This window comes from Mercenaria mercenaria, chromosome 9 (assembly GCF_021730395.1).
Source record: "Mercenaria mercenaria strain notata chromosome 9, MADL_Memer_1, whole genome shotgun sequence".
Classification (NCBI taxonomy): domain Eukaryota; kingdom Metazoa; phylum Mollusca; class Bivalvia; order Venerida; family Veneridae; genus Mercenaria; species Mercenaria mercenaria.
Window position 1 is genome coordinate 56033214 of NC_069369.1, and position 24080 is coordinate 56057293.

At 32.8% G+C, this 24080-nt stretch overlaps 1 protein-coding gene across 8 annotated transcripts in view; it reads right to left on the minus strand.

The window, feature by feature from the left end:
* The window catches only part of LOC123547145 (5-hydroxytryptamine receptor 4-like), a 325172-nt gene that overhangs the window by 138619 nt on the left and 162473 nt on the right, over positions 1–24080 (minus strand). For all 8 annotated transcript variants that reach the window (XM_045334007.2, XM_045334006.2, XM_045334003.2 and 5 more), the window contains exon 3: positions 7618–7758. The gene's annotated coding sequence lies outside the window, so the exon portion shown is untranslated. The remainder of the gene's footprint in view (positions 1–7617; positions 7759–24080) is intronic.

Here is a 24080-nt window from a genome sequence, read left to right on the forward strand (position 1 = left end):
TTTTGTTTTCTGTACTTTCATGTGTCCTCAAGCACCGTTACATACGTTGAAGGTATAATTTTGTTTTGCTTTAAAATTAAATACATTTTTAGCCAGCAAAATATGCTACAGGTATTTCCAAGCACAGCATGATATTTATCCTGAACACAATTCAAGATTAAAGCAAGCATACATGAAATCTCTAATCATAAACTATCTTAAGGATTCGATGGATATTTGACGTTTTGAAATTTGAACATCACCAAATCACAGAAAGAAAAAAATGTTTTACATGAAAATTGCACAGCATATAAAATAAGTACAATATTCTAAAAAGCAATTTTCAATTTACTGTTGGATTCTTGAATTCCCGAAAAGGGGCCACATTTAGGGGTCACCCTTCTGGACAGTGTAGCGCCTTTAAAATATCACCATTTGCAAAGAAATGTTGCAAGTCTTCGTCTTGATGCATTTGCAACAATGTACGTGTGTTGAAATTTCGACTAACTCGTTTTCAGACATTTTGAAAATTGTTTATTTTATTTCTTTACAAATGGATTTTTTAAAGGGGGAGAACTCCATGAGAATATTTGCTGTTCAGGAAAGAACGGGACAAAATGTTTAAACATGTATTGGACAGAGATTGTTGGTAAACATGTTGTTCGTTTACTTATAATTGTTAGACGTTCAGTTTACGGTTCATTATATCTTTTTTTATAGAATAATCATGTCTGTTTCACGGAAGTCATTATGTTCATTTGGTAATGACAAACTGTGAAATATTGTATATTGTGGACAAATGGAAAGGTGACAGTCTTAAAATTAAAAAAAAAACAATATGCAAGTTTTTCTTTTCGTTGATTCACTTATTTTTTTCTATTGGTCTGCCAAACGTATTATGCCAGACTGCCATTTGCAATCGTATCTAAGGGAAACAATTATTGTAAGCAGATGTACATAATGACTTTCATGAAACTGACATGATTGATCTGTAAAAAGGAGAATTACAAACCGTAACACTAAGTTCGAACAACTGTTTGTAAGCGAACAACATATTAACCGACATTGTAGTTAATCAATATATGTTTTCCGGTTTTGTCCCGTACTGTCTCGTATTTAAAACATACTCGAAAATTTTCCCCCTTTGAGAAATGAAAATAAACAATACTTAAAATTCCTGAAAACGACGTTTAACATAGTTATTCGACATTTCAGCACTCCTACTGATTACAAGAAACCTTTTCGCCACTTTCTTCAAGCTGTTTTACAGAGTTTGTTAAAAGTAAAAGAGAAAATACATGTTTTAATTGTTTTATGATGTGTTGCATACTAGGTAGAATCTGAATAAAGCTGAGGCAAAAATGTTTGATATGTATATACTTTACTGATCATACGTAAGGTGTACTAGTTCTGTAATTCGTTTCTGATATATGTAACGTAGTGAAACCAGACACATTTTGACAAACTAATCTATTTTTCAAAGTATTTCAACATTACAAATTACAAAATTAGAATTCCGCTGCAGACTGTGCCAGGAGCATGAGGGGGTTGCAGATTCCATTACCATTCAGACTGGGTCTGCAATTGTTTTGTTATTAATTTCCTTGATTGTGTTACAGTGTCAAAGTGAGAAAAATTATGAGGTTTGCTAAAACTTTATTCATGCTAAATAGGATTAAACCTTCCTTCTTGCTTCACACATAAATCTTACTGGTTTAATTAAAACATGTTGACATCGTTCTCCTTTTAAAAAGACGGAAACATTATTCGAAACTCCTGTGTAACAATAATGATCACGAGTATCCTGAAAATATAATCACATTATCCGGAAGTGTTGATTTCGTAAGTAATTATTCAAATTTAAGAGAAAGGCAATTCAATAATAAAGTTACGCCAATCCTATCTGAATTTTAAATCATCGCCGAACAAGAAATGGTATGAACATTCAAATTTATTTTAATGCTTGGCTTTGAAACTAAGCCTGTCTGAAACTAATGCTTAAGGAAACGTATTTCCAGAGATTTCTATCAAGTTGTAACCACTCAGTCTTTCAATTAATTGAACTTAGGAAGAGATATATCGCCTTTGACACGGGAGTTCCATAACGGGCACTAAGCAATCGTTTGCTACCAAATATGTTAGGGGTATAATTAGTGTAACTGTATGGTCTCATTATGATAATTCACATGATAGTTATTTGCCCACATTCTCTGGCAAAGTTTTTGTAAGAAGTTTAAAATCGATATTTTGTCCCAAAAAGTCCTACAGTACATTCTTAAAAACTGACATGGAATATTTACCGAAATAGCAAGTAATATAATATATGCGTCAATCTTTTGGAAGCATAGAACCCAAAGCTAAAATGATGTAAAAGCAAAATATTTTATGTTTGAATTACGATGTAAGTCAATTAAATTTCAAATATTCGAATTTATTACAACAGACTGAATGCCCGATATTATATTGAACGTGAATGCTTGCAACTGATTCAGCCTTTTCATTTTTCAATGACTGAACTGTTCAGTGAGATAAATTTACTACACCAGACACACATTTACATGTGATTTGGTCGTGTGCATAATAAGTAACAAGATATCTCTCCTGTGGACAGAATGTTTTTAAGTAACGCGATATAACGACACTATTCAAGCCATTTTTCATACACTATCAATTTTATCAATGTATTTTAAACAGAATTTAATACGGACCACTTAATAGCAATGCTTATTTACGGCCACTGAGGCATTGCATTTACACTCTAGTCTCCTCCATATTCCATTCCAGAAAAAGACGGACGGTTGGTATGTTGCCAATGTGCTGACATTTACTTGCAGCTATAACAGTTATACTTTCGAGAACTTGGCTTCATTTAAAGAGATATAATCATATCGGAAGAAAATTGTATTTCAAGTTTTTGTGTTTATATTGTCTTTTGTTTAGAAGAGCCAATGCTTTTTTATTATTCTTAAAGAAAACCTACATATTTCCAGATGTATTGTACGACAGTGTTTTAGATTCTTGTTTTATTCTATATAAACATAAACTAATATTATAAACAAAATATGTCCAAGTCTATCTAAGACGATGATTAAATAAGACTCTCAAAGGCTGATTCATTCAATGGTGGTTGCAGTTTGACAGACAGCTATGTACAAGTGGGGCCGCATATTCTCTTTATGGAAGTAGGGAAAAGAAATCAGCAAGCGATAACACTCATGCTCCTGATTTTTTCTTCCACTCAATACATCATTAAACTACATCCCAATTCAGAAATTGCAAAGATATTGTACAGACAAAAGGAATGGGAAGTAGAATAAAATTTTAGATGTAAGAACTGCAGAATGTCTTATCATAGTTCCAAAGTTATGGGAAAAACATCGAGTACGAACAGGGAGGTAGGGAGATAACTGATCCAATAGTCTACTTTCTGCGATTTTCTCGTGATCATGTTGCTTTTAATAAGCATATTATACATTTACATGCTGTCTACTTTATACTGTTCCGTGTGAAGGTCCTTCAAGCAATTTTCTTATAGGAAGAAAGCCCATGATGCATAACGCCAGAATTCTTAACAACTAGACTTTCATCCACATTCTGATATCTTTAATTACAATCTTGTCGCAATAACGCGATACATTTTTTAACTAATTTTAAGTACATTTTCCGTATCAAGTCACCGACATTCTGACTGCGTTTAAGGCTTTTGAACTCCAGAATAGCTATCGTATATAAAGGCGAATCAAAACTATTATTACAAATCACAGGAAATTAAGTCCAGGTCTTTTCATGCAATTCTATATGCCACCTATGGCTCAATTATGTGGCTTATAAAAGCCGCAGTCTCCAGGTATAGTAATAATTACTACTTTGAACAGGCTACAGCGCCATAATTTGGTGCTAGGTGCTGTACATGTTCGTTTTCCATTACGCCATGAACGACATGATATTATAAACCAGCGCAATTTTTCACTAATTTGCCTGTTTCCTCGGTGCTTCGAGGGATCTACTTTCCAGATTTTATTTACATTAAAATGTTACAATTATTTTTCCACAATTAAGCCGAAAGGATTAGGATTTAACACAAATGATATGTGTAAAGAAGCATGCCCGAATGTTTTATTTCTATATTTAAACTCAAGCAAACCGTTATTTTTCAACCATTACGGTGTTGTTGATATAATACTATTCTGGGTTGTCCAAAGATAACACGGTTGTACTTGCACACACGTAGTTTTCAAAGACATTTTGCTAAATTAGATACAGGAAAAAACGTTCAATATACAACTAGAAGAAATTGAAGCTTTGATTCCGGGCTCGGTATCGTTAAATTGTCTGGAACATGAGAATCAAAGACTTCACTCGATGCCTCTGTATATTAATAGGATTCTGCTCTGGCTGGAACTTGGGGCATGAGGGTCGAACTCTCATGATCAAACTCATTAAATTGTGCTTGATTGTGCTCAATACTCCAAAAATCGTCTGATAGATTTTGTTAACTATCACAGTAGCAGTTTTTAAGTGCCGTATTTCAGTCCTAGAAAGGCTTGAACTCAGTGTTGATGTTCTGGTCCTTGAAGATCATGCTGGACATTCAATTATAATATTATAACAGAATTCCGTTTAAGTCGGTGTTAAGGGGTTTGAGAGGTGTTGCACATGTCATCACCTCTCATAAACAGACTCTATCAAACTGATTTGCTTTTATACTGCTTGACGTTCTTTTAATCTAAAGGATCTTTTCACAGACTATATCTTTGTATCTGTACTTGTATATAAGAAGTATGAGGGAACTTCGTGCCTGAACTGCTAAAGTGGCTGTCCCCCAATCGATGAGGGTCGAAACCTCGCATGGGATATACACTTCTTCATGTAAGGCAGCCATCCAGCTGACTTACAGAACGTCGGTGTTTCTACCAAAGTGCAATGTTTGCGGGGAAATCTTCGGTCTCTCATTTCAATAAAAATGAAAATGGATAAAAAAAAAATAAACCGTTGCTTAAGGGCGTAAAAGGTTTTTCATATCTAATTACAACTCAATTAAATCGATCTGCTCTTATTTCGCTTGGTTACGATCTTTGCTTCCAAATGATATTCAGCATACTGATAATTCAGCAATAATTTTAACAGAGAGTGCATAATTTTCATAAAATATATTAAATGTGGTCATCTCCTTTATAAGCAATTGGTATGTTATATGTAAACTTTGATAAGTACGTTTGCATCCCAATCAAACATATAATACCAAACTTTGAACAGAAGTCATCAATTTTCCTTCACAAAATTTGTTTGCCAAAAATTTAAAGTGGCATTATGCGCATCTTACTGCACATAATGTGTTTTTGGTGAATAATTTATAAAAGTAATTTTCGGCTGCTGTGCATTTAAATGAGTTAAATTAACGATAATGTTGCAAAAGTATTTGAAGTTGATGCTTTAGAAATAAAGAAATAAAACTAATAAAATAATAGTTCTTTTCTTCAATCTTCCACGAAGTGATTCCCCTTACCTATAGGTATATGTTTCTGAAATTGAAGGGAAGAGCTTCTGCGTGCAGTTTGACTGTTCTTAAAAATACTGCTCAAGTCAAAATAAGAAATTTTAAAGTCATATTTGGAAACTTATTATTTTGTACTGGTAACAGGAAGAGTTTGGTATATTTGGTTAAAAGCTATAATTTTCTCCACCCTTTTTACACATACATCTATTTCAGCTGGTTTTTGTTACTTAAAAAAATGCGCATAATTCCACTTTAAGCATTTTTATACCCGTACAACTTGCATTAAAAAACCGCCTTCTTAGGGACGGGCAAAATGCAGTGTCTTAACAACAATATAATAAACTATGTTATTTAACCTCCAGAAAGAGGATTTTTATTGTGGTTTCGTAAAACAAAATCACTCTTAATTTTGGCTGGCATTTGTCTAAAATTGGCGTAAGATTTACAATGGGGTAGGGGTAGGTAATTTCGAATATCTATTAAAGTAGATTAGGTTTGGTGTTGATATTTTCCTGACTATTACATATCATGATAAGCTATAATCAGAATAAAAGTTTTCAAGATAGCACTTTATATCTAGAATATATAAATTAAAACAAAAAGAACAAAAACTATCGAAATTCTCCAGTTTTTAACAGTTTTTTTCTTAATAAATCTCTTAAATGCACGGTGATCCCAACTTTTTTTCTTTCCATTTTGAAGCATATTTGTGTGTCATTAAAACTGCAAAATATTTTGAAAGTCTTAACGTCAGAATTTTGTTTGTAGATCTAAATACGTTTTTCCATTGAAAATAAAGTGGGTGGGGTAATTAATATGTCAACATGTAAAAATGAAAGAGATAATTACGTTAGTGAAATATATGCTTATATAATCCTGACATCACCTTGTATTCACACTAACCTGTAAGACCTGAAATCCCTATAAGTGAGATATTATATGTTTTATAAAGTACCACCACCGTTAGAAAAAAATCGTTCCTACATCCTTAAGGACTTAGCAAGTTTGACTGTACATTATACCAAGCTATTCTGACGTTTAATCCATTCAACAAAATCAACGTCAAAGGCAGAGCTTACTAGTTTCAAGTCTATATATATATATTGATTTTTCATATAACGATGTTTTATGTCATAACATTACTTTATATTCTTCCTCTATCATCATCATTTGCTAGCAAGTAAATACAATTTATGTATAGCTGAAGTATATTTAGTCTTTCTACTACATATATGTCTGTTTTTAGACATGTCATACTGCGCTATGTATGTTATTGCAATTGTCTTTACAAAACACATTCATCTTAGAAACTAATAACTGATATCTCCGGCATAGTGGAAATAAGTGTATAAATATCATCTCAGTGCAATCTCTTTTGCAGAGTTTTACTCATTGCACGATAAAAACGTGATAACGTGAACGAAAATGAAGCGATATATCATATGTTATTTGGCTTTACAGTTACAGTCTTATTAGACTTACTCAGGTTACATGGAGGACGTCATAGACCTAAGTGCAAGGTTCGATGGTGATATTGTGGCTGGTGTCCGAACTGGCAACCACTAAAATGAAACTGATCCTTTATCTTTTACAGGGGTTTCCATGGTCGAGTGATTAGGCCGCTAACTGTGAATCAATTACCACTCACCAATCAATGTTGGTTCGAACTTCACTCGTGGCGTTTACTTCTTCATGCGAGGAAGCCAACCATTTGGCTTACCGCATGCCGGTGGTTCCACAAAGATGCCCGCCCGTGATTAAATAATGCACAGAGGGCATGTTGGGGTGTTCCTCCACCATCAAGATAGGGTGTTCAAAGCTGGAAGATTTCAATATGACCTATGATTGTGTCGATGCGGCATGAAATCCAACAAAGAAAGTTATCTTTTACACACTCGCTTTAAATCATTTTCATAAAAGCTAAAAAGAAATTTTAAACCAAATTTCAACAGGGGTAACAGTTACCGGTATTTAAAAACAGATATATATATACTATAAACATAATAAATGAAATCTCGGTGTAAACACAAACAAATAAGAAACATATTTGATATATACACTGAACGTTTGCTTTATCATATTACGAAATTGCTCAGGCCATGCAATCTGCTATATAGATTATATTGTTAAAAATTACTTACCTGAATCAATTTTATTAGACTTTACTTCTCCTCTTCCTCTTTGAACTCTGGAATATCTCCGAGTTTAGAATGGTCACTGTTTAAGTTTATGTTATCACTGCAGTTATGTTCGCAACTGTAAATGCTATAAATAGATCCAATCTGGAATAAAAAGTAATAAAATGTGCGAGCACTAAAATCGAGCATCGGGAGAAATGATAATGTGATACAACATGTGCACGACTATTTGTTGTTTTGTCACTTGTCAGCTCTGATTAAATAAATAAATAATAAATTTATTAAGCAAACATGAGATGACATGTACGTTTTGAAGTTTTAAAAAGTACTACAATATTTCAATTAATAGTATTAATTTTGTCCCAAGACTACTTTCTACATGACTATCGATGCATCACGGTAAATTCATACTTTCTTTGATACAAGTATAACCAACCGGTTAATGTTCTAGAATGAGATAGTGTAGAAATCTGACTCCTGTAATTTATCAAAAACACAAAATTCATACAAATCTACAATCTATTCATTTCTGTTCTGAAATTATGGATTTCTTACATCATGCTTTATGTCACATTTTTATAAAATATAAACTAGAATTATTCCATTTCATGTTGAAGAATAACAAAAAAGTAAACATGTTAAATTGATAAATAATAAACATAGATTCCAGATACCGATTCATATAGTGGCTCTAATTGTGTTCTGTTTTACTTATATATATGTAACAATAGCGTATCCACCTGTTCTCTCAACATTTTTATCTTGCTGTTTGCGAAGCATGATGGCTATTTCTTATATTACAATAAAAAATTCAAACTTAGACATTCACAAAATATCTTAGCTTATGACAAAATATTGTTTTCGGCATTTTTATGAAAGGATAGCAAGACACATTTAAAACATGTGTACTGTTACATTTGTCAGAACAGCCGGTTTTCAGACAACAGGACATTGAACTTAATTATGATTTACCATTTTTCTTGTCACCCTGCAATGTCAATACCATATACTGGGCATTATCCATGTAATAGAAAGTTTTAATTTATTTTTAAGAAAACATTTATCATCTTGTCGCACAACAATCTAACACAAAGCTTTCCAATCACCGTTTCTGGAAACATTCCAAGCACAATAGTAAGATGGATAGTCTGTTTGTTTGCGCGCGCTGTGGTAAAAGAAATATTGCAGAAAATATTTTAGATAAGAATATCGGCATGACAGTTTTTAAATACACCAGTCCTCGAACGACGTGGAACCCTGAATTGGTTGTTTCGTCACAACGCACATGAATTAAGCAATTTTTCATTAATTTAGATAAAAGAGAATATAAGTGGAAGGCGTTCAAACTACGTGTACTATATATACATGATAGGTTACCTTCTGCACTAATTTATTTGTCAATAGGTATGTTTTCTTGCAGGATATCATGTTCAAATGAAATGGACATGACGCCTGACGAACACATGTATATCAAGACAGTTTGTTTATTTAATAAGAAACATACATTTTAATTTATTAAGATTGACCTAAATATATAAACTAGTAACATAATGAACTCTTGCCAAATGTTATGTAAATAACAAATAGCAATTATGCATTCTCGTCAGAAACGATCTTAACTTTACTGAAACTGACAAGGAGAATTCCTATCTATTGTAGGTTACAAAGTCGACTAATATATTTTCTAGAATGTTTGACAGACATGTTTATTGAAGTGGAAATATACATTCTTGGCATACGTTATGCATTTTGAAAAAGAATTTTAGTAATTTGATGATAGAAAAGCAATACATTTATGATATTCGATCAAAATAAATGGACGCATTTGGTGACCTATATATATATATAGTATAATATAATATAATATTAGTAGAAAACTCCTTAATACTCGTATATTTAAACGAAACGTACGCATTACCAGCATGGAAAGTTTTGAGAAACTTTGAACAAAACAAAGATTCATTTGTATGCATTGTTGAGTACAAAACTATACATATGACATTTGTAATGCTGATATGCATATTCGAATCAGCAAGCGATTGCTACAACAAAGATTTCAGGCTATGGAAATAATTAGACTAGACTTTGTGAAAGGTCCCATTTTGAAACAAGAGGAAACGAAGTAACTTAAGTAAGTAGATGAGCAATGACTTCTCATATAAGTATTTTAGATAGCAGAGTAAAGTTTACTATATACAAGATTAATCCGCGCGTACGAAATAAAAATATTCGAGTATCCAGACAATAAAGTTACATGCATTCCGAGCCACATGGTTGTAAAATTCTGACCCTGAAATGATAAAAACACATTACTCTTGCACTTAATGAAATTGTAAAAGATTTTCATTTCATAATAAAAGTTTCTTCAATGAATGTTTCCTTGACCTACAGTTGCTCCATTACATATGTTACAAATTATGATGTATAATAAAACGTCCGTTGTTAATAATTTCAGCATGTTTTGTTTCTTGTGTGCGATTAACTGCATGCAATTTTTCCAGCCGGAGGTACAACTACTTGTTAATAATTATACAGGAGATTGTACTCTTTGGAAGATCAAAAAGTGAAAAGTGTTGAAGAGAGAAAAACTTATAATATACTGGCGAACCTTTTTTTGACTCGATGGAATTTAATTTTACCAAAACAGTTATGTACAAAATTTCCCTGTTAATATTATTTTTCAGTCATTTATTTTACCATCGTCACAAGAACATTATTGAACTATGGTCGTAAGCTGCAAGGACAGAAGCTCTTCCATTTACAAAATATTCCTGTCAGCGTGAGATGGTATGTTGAACCGGTGTTACATTTAATTTCTCCCATGCAATTTCGCCACCAAAACAAATTCGCATTATGAGTCAAATTTTGCTGACGGTCAAATTATATACACAATGCAATTGCTCTTATGTTGATTACGTGCGAGCGCGCATCACCAGGCGTGTTTATTGCGGGAAGGTTTCTGTCAGATTTCTGATTGTTTAAATTAGAAAAAAGGGAATTTAATTGTGTATTTTCACATACAGCTCTAGTACTCAATAAAATGAAGTCACCTTAACTTACCAAAAACACATTTATAAACTGTCATGAACCTAACAACCCAACATTGAACTGATGTCATTGACATCAGAAAATACTGCGCTATTGCAGATAGTATAACGCCATCAACTTAAATTTGGATTCATCTTCGTTTCTATTCTGCATCCCTGAATCCAGATGACGTAAAACACGATTTTTCCTTTTGAAGTTTTCTTTTACAGCACTTGACGCAGAACTCAATTTGAACTCTAATGTAATGATAATTTCCTCTCCCAGTGTATCTGTTTATTTACTTCTGTGATCTGGAAGCGTTGATTTGGTAAGTAATTATTCAAATTGAAGAGAAAGGCAATTCATTTATGCTGTATAGAATATGCCGTCTTCTATTACATTCTTATTTGAATTTCAAATGATCGCTTTACAATAGCTGCCACGAGCTGTCAGTTATTTTTATGCCTAACTGTGCTAAGCCTGAAATGTATTTCAAAAGATCAAGCTGTAGTCACTTCCCGGTATTAGAATCTTCCAATTAAATGCTCTTGTTGAGAGATACAATACGGCAACGTAGTAAACAAACAAACAAGCTTGACATGAGCGTACCGTAATGAGCACTGATTCAGTTTCTATAAAACTCTGTCTACAACCAAACTTGTTGAAGATAATATTTTTGTAATTCCAAGGTCTTATTATCTCAATTCATGTTCACAAGATGGCAACTGTAAGCTTTATATCAATATTTTGCCATCATTATACTTTAACGAATAAATGAAAACTATAGATTTATTAATTAAGAGTAAGAAAACTAATAAGACAAGATGCACTACATTCGTATGGTTTTTTAAATAATATTGTGACACATCCAATGCATTTTTTTCTAAATTGAAATTAATATCTGATCGGGGTATTTTAGTTGTTATTATCCTAATACATTTGTATACAATGTTATTTCTCCGACAAAACAAGATATTTCAGAATATCTCTCCTGATCAACATCTTGTTACATACAACGATAGTTAAAGCGATGCAATATTTAGGCAAAAGTAGGACGAACATACATGTGTTGAAGCATTGTTTGTTCAACACCATATATTACGCCAGGTGTGTCAATGTTGTTTTTGCAAACAATATGTACACGATATTCTGTTACGTTTAATAAAATTTAATATGAAACGCTTTGAAATCGTATAGTGCATAAAAGGTAATGTCACTCCGTCTCTAAAGCTCTCTTACAACACAATCTTTGAATTATCAATGACAATAAATCAACTGAGGAGCCTGACACTAACCACACTAACCTAGAGATCGTACTCCAGTTCATTCTAAATGACATCAAGCTTTCATTTCCTCTCCTTTCTATCCTAATGGATCAACATGCAAGGATCCTAGTAAAGTCATAATTATTATTTTTTTTTTTTTTGCTTCTTGCAAAAAATTAAACAAATGTTTTCCTTTTGATTTTACAGCAGTACAATTTAATGCAGAATTGTTTAAACATTGTGCACTAGTTATGTAATAAACTCTTTATAACATAACCTAGTTGCAGACAAAGAACGGCAGGCGTATCATTTTTCTTGTGTAAATAACGATTCTACTTGTGTGCAATATATTTAATACTTTTTATAATGCCCGGGAAGTAACTGCTATTTAGGTCATCCTAGATTTAACAAACTTAAGAATGATCAGTAATTTTAGACCATTTCTTAAGCTTGGCGCATTAGTCCTTGACTTTAAAGAACAGTGTCTTGCTATTGTTGGCTTTTAAAGTGGAATTTAATCTACCTCTCTGTTTTATAAATGATGTTAATTGTGTAAATCTGAAAACGTATGTGACAATGACTTATATGTGAAGATTTTTGTATCGTAATAGTCACGGGATTGTCATGAACACTGTGTATATATAAATTGTATATATGTTTTAATTAACAAATAACCAAGGCCTTCGAGTGGTTTATCGTCTGATTTACCACGGTTCAGAGTTCAGATGCGTAGGAATTGAACCACGAGGGCGTTAGCCCGAGTGGTTAAATACTGAAGCATCTGAACGATGAATCGTGGTAAATCAGACGATAAATCACAAGAAGGCCTTGATTGTTTTCATTCTGACATGCACATTGACATATTTTAATAAATATTATGCTGGACTTCATTTACCCGAGGAGTAATGTTTAGGACGTCATGTGGCAATTTGACGTCATAATGCTCTGTTACCGGTCCGCGCGTCAACCGTTGTTTATCGCAGAATATACAGAGCTTGATTTCCTTCTTTATTTAACTGAAAATCAAACCGAGTCATGTTAGAAAGTAATTTAAACTTGAATGTATTTATTAATGAGACTATCATAAAGAATAAATCTTAATATACTAACTTCGTTTGGAAGACAGGCAGGCATTTATAGTTGCACATGGCGTTGTAAAAGCCTGCATTCCAGAGATACAGATTGTACATTTTGCATTAAATAATGATATTTAGCACGTGAAAAATTTGATACGTAGGAATCATAAGTATTTCTTATCGTATAGTTTCTCTGCAGTAGTTAAGTCTTTATGTAAACGAACGCACCATATGTTTGGTTATGTGACGAAAAACTCGTTGCAAATACTTGAAAAATCACAGCAGACACTATGTTTGCATGCACTATCAAACATAAAAATCAAAGTGTTTCTGTAACGTTGGTGCTGTTGATTATCTAAAAAAGATGTTATTATAATCAAAGTGATATTTATTGTATGATGTTTACATAAAACATTTTGAAACTATGTAACTAGGCGGTACTACGATTATTACGGAATGAGGATATCTTTCTTTTAAAAAATAATACAATTAAGTTACAAGTTACTGATTTTACCGTAAAAAATAAATACTTCCTCTTATCCAAGGATAAGATACATTCCTAGCTAAGGCTGTATTTAATAAACCGCTAATTATCTGTAATTTGAACATATTTTCTGCCTGAGTGCAATTAGCTGCATGCAAGCTTTTCTACAGGAGAGATCGTAAGCACATACAAGAGATTATATTCTAGTTCAAGATCAAAGAAGGAAAGCATGTACTACTTTGCTTTGATGCTTTAAGGAAGGATGCCGGTGTTAAAACTTATCTTAAGCTTACTATTGATACACTCTTGCTTTTGATATTGTACTGATCATTTTAACGTGGTAAAAATAACCTGAACAAATGAATCTCTATATGGCAAAATATAAATAATTAAAAATATATATTTCATAGTGCACTACTAGTAAAATTTCTATGTTTAAATGCTATGATTTTGTCATCATCTAAGGCACGCTGTATTATTATTCACGGGAAATGCAAATCTTGTAATGAAAATCTCTGTGTCATACCAAATTTCACTATTACTGAATTTAGAAATCATTTTGTTGACTGAGATATTAAAGACGTATACATTTGCTTATATTCTGATGACGTGCATGACTGTACTGATCATTACTGTCATCTATAACTGCTTTATTCAATGCTATAAACACGAAAATGTCTTAATAATAATCTGTACATGCTTTTCGCCGGAAATAAATCATATGCGTATACATGAAACTCAAGTATTATAACGCCGATATAAATCAATTTGAAACGATGAATTAATGTTACAGGAATTGACGTTTTTCTTGCAGATGTTATCATTTTTGTTTCCATTGTGCATCCTTGAACCCAAATGGCATATTCTGAAACAGAATTGCATTGTCTGCTTTTCACTATACAATTGCATACACTGAACTTCATTTGAAAATCTAATGTAATGATGATGGCCAATCTAGGATCCTGTATATTTCCATTTTGTGATGCGGGCGCGTTGATTTGGTAAGTAATTATTCAGATTTATGAGAAACCAAATTCATTAATACTGTAAAATATGTCGTTTTCTATTCCAATCTTATTTGAAATTCAAATGATCGCCTTACAACCACTGGAATGAACTATCCAATTAATGTTTATGCCTGCCTGGGAGGCTAAGGCAGTCCGAAACTAAGGCTTAAAAAAGATTTATATCAAACTGTTATCACCTCTTAGCAGTGGAATCCTCCTCGTAAACACGCTTAGGAACATATACATCACCTCAGCCTAGTAAACAACCATACGAGGTTGACTTGAGACAATAATTCCATTAATATAAAGCCTTAATTTGCATCCTCGAGGAATAGTTGTGGGTATTCCTAGGTCTAATTACATATCAAGGTCATACAATGATTTATTTGTCATAGCTGTTAATGGTGAATTTGGTTTATTTTTCTGATACAAATATTGTAACGCTCGAAAAACAAGATTTTAATAGCTTATATCCAATATACATTATGTTTGAAATTACAAACAGACTCTAAACCTTTACAACGCATAGCCTGAACACAAGGTACACTTTGCGGTATCGACTTTCCTGGCATCGTATGTGTATAACTTGAACCAATCATTCACTTTGCCACAGCGACTTTTCTAGCATCACATGTGCGTAATAGAAGTTTGCTGTTGTGACTTTTCTGCCATCACATGTTCGTAGTTTGAACACCAAAGTTTTTCACTTTGTCATAGAGACATTAATAGCGTAATTTGAACCAAACCTCCACTTTCCTTTTCTAGCACGAGTGTGATTAAGCGTAATCTGAAGCATACATGCCGTGTCGCTAGTTTTGTTATGGCACGTTGGCGGGCGCGCTTGACGACACAACGAAATGTGTTACATAAACTGCACGCATGACAACGCAACATAACGAAATTTTTCTAAATCAGCTTCCATAGGTATCTCTACTGCTTTTAATATAATGTGAAGACAGAAGGCTGGTTAAATATCACTACCTTTATTTGATAAATTTTCAGTGTACTTAAGTCTATTACGGACCACATAATCAGCAGCTTAACTTATTTTTAGGTACTTACATTTTACGAAGTCCCTCCTTCAAATGGCACAAAAGTTCCAAATGTCGCTTGTGCAATATTTGCTTTTGAACATTGATATTTACATTTTGTTGGTATTCGCTGGAATATTGTAAATCGATACGACGGGGCAAAACTGTTTTAAGATGTCAGAAACATACGCCTCGTAAATCCCTAAGATATATATTCGGAAAGGAGGCACTTAGATGATATCAAAGCTTGTATCAAAATAGTTTCACATTTATGTGTTTCGTAATATTGGCTTAGTGTTAAATGAACAAAAGTAAACAATTTGAGAGAAATACCCGGGACGTATTCATTTAACAGAGTATTGTTTTAGGATTATTTTTACGTCAGCTTTACATGTACATAACTTTGCAATACCATAGAATTATGTATCGCATTTGAGACAATCGAAGAAGTTTTGGAATGGAAATGCCACTTACATGTACATGTATAACGAAAACGTACAATAGCAGCGTGTAATTTAACTGATCATTTACTTAAAGGGAATTCCTATAGTTTTTTTATGCGCATCTTTCTGTGCAGCCGACACTGTCTGTGGAAAATTGAAGTGAAGTCAACATTTGTTGAAATATGTGACAGACAATCTTAAATATGAGGAATCTTGAATAAAATAACATTTTAAATACGTTTTATCAGTAATCAAATGTTGATACTGTTTTATGTTGTATTTACATGTATTTTTTTTTTCATTTGTACCCATTATTGTAAGGATATAGTATTAAATATGACTATGATATCAAATAAGTATATAATAAAATCTGTAAAAAGAAAAAACCTTATTGTGCTGTCTTCATGCATATTTTGGTTGGTATTTATAAAAAAAAACAGAAAATGAAAATGTTGTAACATCGCTGGCATTTTCAGCAACAGTGGGTGTGTTCCAAACAATTTTTCACAAAAACAAGCCTGGTGACCCATTGTTTTTATTTTTTCATTGTTTTCAGCACAAATTTTCCTATCATATATGTTAATTTGAAAAAAACTCTATGAAAGGAAAAAAAACTATAGGAATTCTCTTTAAACCATATTAATTAATAAATAATCAATTTTGCAAGAACATCCGCCAACAGAACAATGACATAGATTTCAATAGCTTTGATTACAATTAACACTAATTCAAAATAGAGGGTTAGAATAGAAGACATTCATTTCAGTTCATTAAGTGATGAGAAATCGAATTTATCAGCTCAAACTGTTCTATGAAATTTAACGGTACTTCCGTATTATTCATAGCATGAAGTTTGTCTTAAATGTTCTAGATTTCCTCAGACGTCTTTGTTGATATTTTGGAGTAACAGTGATAATGTGGTGATCTTACATGACTCAATAAAGTTTAATGTATGTTCTGATTAAATAAATCTCGGTTTCAAACAATTGTTACGCTAAAAAGACTTCTCGCCAAAGATATGTTACGGACACGGTATATTTTGATTATGATCAAGCTGAATCAGATCATATTACTTAACAGCATTACATCAGTTAAGCTTAACGACTTGAAAATTGAAAAAATAATATGATGGTATTGAAATATTTACTTTCTAGCCTCATAATATAATCGGTGTCTTTGTAGATAATGCCATACAGAATAGTCTTATTTGCTTTTGTAATCATTTCACTGCCATACACCTAATATGACATGATAGGCTGAGACTACTGGTTATTGCATGCAAGCATAAAACGTCAGTTATAAACAAAAATGCTGTGTAAAAAGCTTATCTACGCCCTGCAGATTTTCTGATATTTAGTTTACATGATTGCTGTTATGTGGCATGCTACTGATGATTGTCAAAACTAACCGCACAGACAATAAACTGTCGATGCCTTTTCAAAGTCACGACAAATGAACATATCTTAGTAAATGAAATACGTCGCTCACAGTAAGCAAAACATAAAGTTTCTGATAATTGAAATCTTGACCTTGCAGGTCATGTGGCATGTTTGGGACAATTAATTCGACATCCATTTGGTTCCGTATGTACATTAAATACAAAGAAGAGATTTATATTATATCAATCGGATGTGATAGGTGTGGGAGGTAGATCACAGGCTGTCTATAATATTTAAGCTGAGTTAATGATCAAGCATTTGAAGTATAAACCTTGTAAATGGCAATTAATGAATGAATTAGAATGAATTATGAGATAGGATATTAAACACGCATTATTTATTTCATTAACATCGCGCCCTAAACGAGAATTTGTTGTACATGAAACCCTTTCTAATACAGAAAAGCCTTATTGCATTATCGGAAAGTTGGTAGTCGTTCTTTTGTTTTGAAAGAACATTCCTAAAGAACAAGGTACCGGTAATTAATCAAAATTCATAAATGACAACGATATTCTCTAACTTAAAGAACTTAATGTTAGAACCTTTAATGATAAATATGTTTGTTCCTTTGGTACAAAATAAATATGGGATAGGTTCAAGTATATACTTTAAAAAGAACCAAAGTTCAAACAACCGTTTCACCATCCTCTATAATTAATTATAGCATCTGGTCTCTCATATTATCTGCTTTGTATTATAGGGACCGGATGCGAAATGAAAAGGAATCTGTGTGACTTTACTTTTTATAATTATTAAATGATTTCACTCTTTGCTTTACTGCTTTATCTTTATTTTGTTTTAAACAAGCATTTATCATGTATTCAAGCAGTAAAACAGATTAAAACAGTACTTAAGAACGGTGATCAAAACTTATGAAGATTCTGTTAGAAACAATATCAAGTACAAAGCAGATCCATTAGAAAATAGAGCATGTATAACAATACTATAGAGTGTATAGTACAGTGAGAGTCTGGCCTACTTTATCATTTATCTCTTGTTGATAATATTGTCTCCGTTATGTACCAACAGCGTAACATGAAAATGATATAAAACGCACTAAAGTTGTTTCAAGTCTATGTTTTCAGACAGGCTTGTGTTATGCAACATGGTTGTCCTTTGGTATCAGCCCCTTGGGAATAGACTTAATGCGTTTCCTCCTAAATTCTGGTAGATTACAAGGATATTATTGTGCCTGCTAAATGCCATTTACCTGTGTGTATAATTGATATAATTTGTAAGTGCATCGATAATATCATGAATGAATAATATACTTGTTAATAAAAGTGAGATATACTATTTAAGGTATTAAAGGCGTTATATTGTTTCGTGACATAAGTTTACGTCCATAGTACATCTTCTATTTGTATTTCATATCTTAAGGCATAGCCGTCTGCTAGAAAGTAATAGGATGTTTATGAGGAATCAAAATATCTTGACTGAAGACATGTAAACTGTGCTGGAATTACCGGGTCTACAATAACACAAAAATCACATATAAGTTATGTAATTTTCTTGTAAACTGATAGCTAGCATGTATTAATGAAATAAGACTAGGATGTGCAGGAAGGTTTTTTTTCTGATAAATAATACACTGTTAAATCATTAAATTTTGTCGGCACGAAATTTTGTGGTTTGGCAGGAACGGAGTAGACATGAATTCGTGGTTTAGAAATTTTGAATATAGACTGAATGGAAATTTTAGTTTTTCATTTCGATTTAATTTCGTGGTTTTACTCAACAAGGAAATCCACGAAAACTCACCTCCTACAAAATGTAATGCTTTCACAGTATTACATTTACTACTAATGTGATTATTAATGCTGACACTTTATCATTCACACTGACACACATGTTTTGTTTTCAGCACTACCTGTACATTTTCCCACATGTTTCCTGAAGCACGTTATAAACGATGAAAGTATATTTTGTTTTGCTTTAAATTTCAAAACATTTTAGCCAGCAAAAGTGTTACAGATATTTATAGGTACAGCTTGATATTTATCTCGAACACAATTCAAAACTTAAGGCAAGCATACACGAAATCGCAAATCATAACTGATCTTAACATATTTTGCAGTCTGAGTGCTATGTACTGCTGATTGCAAGAAACCTTTTCGCCACGTTCTCAAGATGTTTTACAAACTGACTTTGTTAAAAGTAAAAGTGAAAATACAAGTTTTAACTGTTTTATGATGTTGTACATACTATGTAAAATGTGAATAAAGCTGAGGCAAAAATGGTTTTTATGTATATACATTACTGATCATACATGAGGTGTACTTACAAGCTCTATAACTTTGTTTCTGAAATATGTAATGTAATAATCCGGTACGTGTACAACCAGACACATTCTGACAAACTAATCCACTTATCAAAGTATTTCAAGATTATAAAGTACAAAATTAGAATTTCGTTGCAGACTGTGACAGGAGCATGAGGGGGTTGCAGATTCAATTACAATACAAACAGGCTCTGCTACTGTTTTATTATTTTTTCCTTGATTGTGTTATATAATAGTTTCAAAGTATCTTCCTACAGATCATATTCACAAGAATGTCTAGAAAGCTTAATAAAACTGTTAACTACTGTGAAATCATTTAAATTCGCTGGCATGAAATTTCGCGCAAACTTGAAGAAGGACTGTTTCGCGCGGCTTTAATTCGCGCATTTTCAATTTTAGCAATGAAAAATATAGTCAAAAAAGTAATAATAGCGCGGTCTTAAATTCGCGCATCGGTCCTAGCGCGAAATACGCGAAAATTCGTCCTACGCGAATAAATATATATACACAGATTCTTTTTCCTCTGTTGAACTGTAATTTCCTCTGATATAATGAACCACTGTAAGCATACACTAAAATATATCTCAGAAATAGATTAAAACAAGAAAATATAGTATTGCCATGCAATACAAAGTCCCCTGCTGGAATGCACCTAATTTTCTCCACTGCAGTACAACATAATGAACTGATATCTGTCAATGATATATAAACAATATTGTACTATACTATACAATATGTTATGTTATAAAAACACTTGTTACCATATAAGTTATTTATAGTAACAACAAAGGGAAATAAATCCTATTAAAAGTTTTATATAATATAAGTCCACAAGAAACTATTTACCAGGTAGAGATAGGTCAAAATACACCTAACAACTGGATGTAACATGCATGTTGTTCCACAGAAAAGTGGTCTCGATTTTTCCCTACGGCCAGTAATAAAAAAGTTACAACATGATCTATTTATAGTAAAACAAAGGGACGTAATTCTAAAAACAAAGGTGGTGAACATTTGTGCCAAGTTACATCAAAATCTCTCCATGCATGAAAAAGAAATGCTCCGGACAAAGTAATTCTTGAATTTGACCTTTGACCTTGACCTTAGACCAAGGGACCTGGTTCTTGCAAATAACAATCCGTCTCATGGTGGTGAACATTTTTGCCAACTTACATCAAAATCCCTCCATGCATGAAGATGAAATGCTCCGGACAAAGTCATTCTTGTCTTGTATATGACATTTGGCCTCTCAGTGTGACCTTGACCTTAGAACTAGGGACCTTGTTAACTCTGTCTCATGGTGGTAAACATTTGTGCCAAATAATAGTAAAATCCCTTTAAGAATTGTTGAGATACAGACTGGACAGGAAAAAAGCCCTTTTGGCCATTGACTTCCAAGTGTGACATTGACCTTGCAGCTAAGGGCCCGGGCTTTGCCCATGACACGCTGTCTCATCCAGGGGAATATTGATATTTTAATTCTGTTTTGCATGACAAAGTTATAGACCGGACAGGAAAAACATCCTATTGACATTTGATCTCCAAGTGTGACCCTGACCTTTAAACTCGGGTTTTGGATGTTTGCGCATGACACGTGGTTGAAATAATTTATTGAACAACGAACTTGTTGACATTCCAAATACATCATTATTACGTTTTCGGTAACACTTTCACTTTATCGTACAGCTTCGTCCCCGGTCATTACTTTATCGTACAACATCGTCCCCGGTCATTACTTTATCGTGCAACATCGTTCCCGGTCATAATTTTATCGTACAACATTGTCCCCGGTCATTACTATATTCAGACAGGTCAAGTTTGCTAAAAGTTTATTCATTCTGAATAGGATTAAACCGTCCTTGCTTCACACAAAAATCTTACTATCGTCAAAACAGAGTTTTGATTAAAACATGTTGACATCGTTCTCCTTTTAAAAAGACGGAAACATTATTCGAAACTCCTGTGTAACAATAATGATATCGAGGATCCTGAAAATGTAATCACATTATCAGGAAGTGTTGATTTCGAAAGTAATTATTCAAATTTAAGAAAAAAGCAATTCAATAATACACTTATGCCAATCCTATCCGAATTTTAAATGATCGCCCAACAAGGAATGGTATTAACATTCAAATTTATTTTAATGCCTGGCGTTGAAACTAAACCTGTGTGAAACTAATTCTTAAGGAAACGTATTTCCAGAGATTTCTATGAAGTTGTAACGACACATTCTTTCAGAGTTAATTTGCACTTAGGAGCAGATATATCACCCCGGCACACAAGTTTGACGAGTTCCATAATGGACAGGAAGCAATTGTTTGCTACCAAATACGTTACGTGTATAATCAGTTAATGATGATAATCTTCGTTCACATGGCAGTTATTTGACCACCATTTTCTTGCAAAGTTTTTGTAAGATGTATGAAATCGATATTTTGTCACAGAAAGTCCAATAGAAAATTTTTAAATAAAGAAACGGAATATTTACCGAAATAGCAAGTAACACAATACATACGTCGGTCTTTGGAAGCATAGAAACCAAAGCCAAAATTATGCAAAACCAAAAACTTTTGGTTTAAATTACGATGTAGGCATGAAGGGGGCAATTAGCCGGATATGCCTCCGTGGTCCACTCGAATGTAGTCCATATCAATATATAGTGCAATTTTCCCGCCTAGTAAAGGCCATTTTCATGCCAGATATAAGCTTTATTTATGCTTGATTGTAAAAAGGAATGTCCGCAGATGATTTTAAGCTACGTTATATGCTTCAAAAGTTGATTGGAAGCTGCCTTGTAAAATGAAAGTGAAAGTAGGTATTTCCTGATGTCTACCTACGCAATATTAACGTTTTCATCACGTGTCTCAGTCACGTGACCATGGTTTCACTGCATTATGGTCAACCCCATATTTTTTTGGTATATTTTGATTGCCTAAAGACAGACCTTCAAGACAAGGGTAGTCTCGCAGGAAGTGAAAGGCTAGAAATCTTGATAAAAAATATGTTATAAGTTGTTAATTTTATATAGAAAATAGTAGCGGATGCATTTAATACCTTCATACCTGTACCAGTATGTAAATTAATTTTCAAATATTCGAACTTATTGCAACAGACTGAATGCCCAGTATTATCATTGAAAGTGAATATTTATTTCATGTAATTAATTCAGCCTTTTCATCTTTCAATGTCTGAACTGTTCAGTGAGATTTAACTACACCAAACACACATTTACATGTGATTTCTGAAATTTCATGCTCATATGCATAATAGTAAACAAGAAAACTCTCCAGCGGACAAAATGTTTTTTAAGTAACGCGATATGACAGCACTATTCAAGCCTTTTTTCATATAGTATCAATTTTATCCATGTATTTCAAACAGACATAACTTAAGTAAACAAAATATGGACCACTAAATAGCAATGCTTATTTGCGGCCACTGAGGCATTGCATTTACATCTAGTTTCCTCTATAGTTCCAGTTCCAGGAAAAAGACGGACGGTTGGTACGTTGCCAATGTGCTGGTATTTACTTGCAGCTATTATAGTTATACTCTCGAGAACTTGGCTTCATTTAGAGAGATATAATCATTACAGAAGAAAATTATATTTCAATTTTGTGTGTTTATATTGTCTTTTGTTTAGAAGCGCCAAGGCATTTTTTTGTTCTTAAAGAAAACCTATATATTTTCAGATGTATTGTACGGCAGCGTTTTAGATTCTTGCTTTATTCTTTGAAAACATAAATTAAAATTATAAACAAAATGTGTCTATGTCTATCTAAGAAGATGATTAAATAAGCCTTTCAAAGACTGTTTCATTCAATGGTGGGTGCAGTTTGACTGACAGCTATATACCCAGAGGCCCGCATAAACTCTTATTGGTAGTAGGGTACTAGTAAATAAGGCAGCAAGCAATAATGCTCATGTTCCTCTCAATTCGACAACATTCCAATTCAGTATTTGCAAAATATTGTTCAGACAGAAGGAATTGGAAGAAGTATAAAAGTTTAAAAACGGTTCCTGTAGAATGTCTTATCATAGTTCCAAAGTTATGGATAACTAGCATGAAAAGTTTTGAGAAACTTTGACGCCACTTTTGAGAACAACAAAAGATTCATTTTGTATGTATTGTAGTACATAACTGTACATATGACGTTAGTAATATTGACGCATATTGAATCTGCAAGCGATTGCTACAACAAAAATATCAGACTATGGAAATATTTAGACTAGACTTTGTAAAAGGTTTCATTTCGAAACAAGAAGTAACTATAAATATTAGATGAGCAATGACTTGTTACAGAAGTATTTTAGATAGCAGAATAACGTTTATAAAGTTGAACGAAAATTAATCCGCGTGTACGAAATACAAATGTCCGAGTATCCATACAATACATTTACATGCATTCCGAG